Source organism: Lactuca virosa, chromosome 5, assembly GCF_052849685.1.
Source record: "Lactuca virosa cultivar CGN04683 chromosome 5, Lactuca_virosa_CGN04683_v6, whole genome shotgun sequence".
Classification (NCBI taxonomy): Eukaryota; Viridiplantae; Streptophyta; class Magnoliopsida; order Asterales; family Asteraceae; genus Lactuca; species Lactuca virosa.
Window position 1 is genome coordinate 93,197,022 of NC_136430.1, and position 4,141 is coordinate 93,201,162.

The following is a 4,141-nucleotide window of genomic DNA, read 5'->3' on the forward strand; positions in this document are numbered from 1 at the left end:
CTATACACTAGACAGAAAGAACATTCACCACACTAGAACATACTATACAAACACAAGAATACTATAACAATAATGTGAGATACTACTTCATGGCTCGGCAATATACTTCTGCGTCACGTTTTGTACCCAGAGTCTCTTGGATGGAGAGCGTGAATTTGTGTATAGATCTATACGGGACTGACCATCCTACACCTTGCTGCTAGCTACAGTGGGACCTGCAGGTCTACGGGTGACGAATGTCATATCTTTTCGACGTCTCGACCGTCTTGTTATACTAGTCGATCAAGTATGGTTACAATCTTATCACATTTTACCTTAATTAAACAAACAGGGTTATGGTAGTTAGTACATTGGTAGTTACTTAGATAAAACTACAGTACGTCTTTATTTTTCCCATTTCATTCACATTGTGATCTTCGCACATAAACGGTAATGAGAACTATATTTTGGTAATGATAGTCATACTTTGGGAAAATACACACTTTTACAAAAGAACAAACATAAAGAACAGTTAGGTCTTGGTAGAAAACTACTTTAGTAGAAAATATAGGATTTTCTAGGAAGTTTACAAACATTTACATCACACACTTACAAAGTTTTACATCAAGCATTTACAAGCACTTTCTTCAAACTTATACAAGCAATGACACTAAAATACTTGTGAACTCACCAGCTTTAATGCTGATCTATACTTTCAAAATAACTTGTATTCTCAGGTCACCAGTAGACAGGTACTGATGACCAGGTTTTGAGAAGACGGAGATTTCAAGACTCGTCTCTTATTTTTGATTCATATTTTGGTGTCTTATAAACTACATAACACACTTGTATTAAAATTATATATTAATGCAATGGATGATGTTGTTGCTTGTTTTACTATTATGCATTGTTGTGATACTGTACATGACGTCCTCCGCCCCCCAACGTTTCCGCCGTTCTGGTTTGGGGGTATGACAATTTGGTAAATCAATGATTCTTATAGTGTGGGCCAATTGTTATTTAGGATGGGCTAAACCAATCTGGTAGTCCATGGATAGTCCATGGAGGTTTAACCCGTGGAGCCTAAGTAATATGAAAGTTCATGGGCATTAGGGTTTGCATGGATGTAACCCTAGACTTTGCCACACTATAAAAGGACTCCCTTAGCACCCAAAATCGAGCACTAGAGTTCTTGGAGTTCATTAGAGCCGATTTTGGAGCTAGCAACCTCTCACTCAAGTTCTTCTTTGTCCTAGGTGTGTTGTGATTCGTTTGGGGCATCACACTTGGGGTGCTACGTTCTTAAAGGCCAAATACAACAAGTTCTACAAGCTACATAAAGAGGTAAATTCCTAACTAGTATTTTATGTTGTTTATGTCATTTGTATGCTAGTTGTAGGCTTAATGCTTTGGAAACAATATTGCATGTATAATTAGAGAAAACATAGATCCAAAGCATTTAGGGTTGTATGTGTACCATAGGATGTTATAGTATACTAAAACCCAACAGGTATAAGTAACCTTGGGAACCACTTACTTGAGGTCGGCAGATTGCACGCATTGCACCCCTTCTTCTTAGTAAAAATATTTTAGTAGTTCAATTTCATTTTTCTTTAGAAAAATTATCATTTCCTCATTTTGAGTTTTGACACACCCGTAAGTGTGCCCGAATCCCTCAAACCAAGGCTCTGATACCAACTTGTAACGTCCCGAAAACAGTAAAAATATTTTTCATTTTTAAAGTCTATCTACCATTTATTAATTCTTCAAAAACAACACCAAGTTATAATATTCAAAACATCAAAGTACAGCTATTCAAAATGCGGAAATCATGAGGGGAGGATGTTGTTCCATCACGTCGGGCTCTTCCCTTTCGAACTGGAAGTACCTGAAATCATAGACGTAAACTGTAAGCACAAAGCTTAGTGAGTTTCCCAAAGTACCACATACCAAAACCTACAAGTGTCATGGGCTACCCCCATGGTCTTCCCTTGCAATGCCGAAGACCAAATCCCGGTCTTACATACAAGTGTCATGAGCTACTCCCATGGTCTTTCCTTGCAATGCTGAGGGCCAAATCTAGGTCTTACATATAAGTGCCAAGGTCCAGATCATGGTCTTTCATACAATTGTCAGGGGTCAGATCCTGGTCTTTCATACGATTTAGGGGCCAGATGCTGGTCTTTCATACAGGTATCACAGAGAAAACTAGCATTCCACATAACAAAGTAATGGGCCTGCATTGGTGCCTTTGACCCATAACAAAGTACACGTCTCATGCGAAAGGGGATCGGGGTCGAGGTGCAGTACGGGCAACGTATTGGGTTTTCCGCCCAACATACACACCCTAAACCCAAAACTCACATTAAGGTCTTAGTGCCTTAAGACCTTACGCCCAAACTTCATATCTGAGCTTATTGAGACCTCTAAGGCCATAAAGTTGCAAACTTTATGCCTTTGCATGGCTAAAAGGACACCAACACTAAGAACCTACCTTGCTCAATCCTTTTCTACACCATAACTCTTGCATGGGGACAAACCAAGATCCAAGCTTGCATTTTTATGACATAAAATGCCCTAAAATGTCTAAAAGGACATCTTAAATGCTTTGGAGTACCTTATACACACAAAGACCTAGGTTTTGGGACAAAAGGGAAGAAAATTTAAGCTTAACCAAGATCTAGAACAACATGAGCCAAGGTTAGAGCTTTATACCTCAAAATGGTGCATAATGAAGATAAAATGTTGGATCCAAAGTCCTAAGAGCAAAGCCACTTCCTTGATGATCTTCCCTCAAAAACAAGAAAGCCCACAACTCACACAAAAGCTCAAAATGCTCAAAAATAGATTAGGGTATGCAAGGTGGGTCGATTCTAAGGATGGAGGTTGATAAGAGGAAGGACTTTGGGGCTATAATGGTGCTTATATAGTGAACAAACCCTAAATATTAGGGTTTGGTCCAAATTGTGTATGCTCAACGTACATGCACGAGACCAGGTACGCCCAACGTACCCATGTTGCACCTAAAATTACGAAAATGCCATAAAGGGCCACTTTACACAATAATCACCTACGAAGGGGATAAATGGTGAATACTTGGAAGAACAAGATGTTACAAATTAACTAGTGACTTTGTAAAAAGAATTTTTCTAAAAGAATTTTTTGAAGTATTTATTTTTAATTTTAAGAAACATTAATTTAAAAAAAATGTTAAACATAATATGATCCAAAATGCAATGATTCAAAATATTGATGATTCAGAAAAACCTTTTGATTCAACTTGTTTATTATCCTTAATTTGTTATGATCTAAAAATATTTAGACTCAAATATTTTATAATCCTTAATTATATATTTTATGATTGAAAATTAAATGATTCAAAATATATAATGATCCATAATTTTTTTTGAACAAAAACTATATTTAATTGATTATATTATTGATCCAAAATCATATAATTCAAAAATAATTTGATTTAAAATACTATGATTCAAAATAATTTGATTCAAAATTTTATGGTCCAAGTTAAAGAAAAATATGAACGGAAAATATTATGATCCTTAATATTCTTCTTATTTAAAGTTTTATAATTGTTAAACATTAAAAACTCAAACCGATATTTAGGTTAACAAGTAAAAAAAAAATAAAAAAAAATGAAAAAATAAAAACAAAAATAAAGAAAAACATTAGTATATTCAAATATGTAGTAAATATATTAAAACGAAAAAATAAATAAAAAACAAAAAAATATATTTAAAAAAACAAAAAAATAAAACAAAACGAAAAAAAATAAAAAACGTTAAAACCGAGCATATATCTGTTTAAAAAAAATTGAATTTTTTAACGGAAAATAAAAAAACAAAAAAAAAAAAACAAAATAAACGAAAATAAATAATAAACTCACTTAAATGACGTTCCCGTCCAATTATTTGAGTTTCACGTTTGTGTCCTTGACGAAAGGGGTGGTGGAGAATTGTCCTCACAGTCCTAACCATTTTTTGAGTCGTCACCGAAAGCAGACTATATATATATATATATATATATATATATATATATATATATATATATATATATATATATATATATATATATATATATATCTGTGTGTGTGTGTGTAGGGAGTGGTTCTAATGAAAACCCAAAAATGTTAAGAACCCTAAGA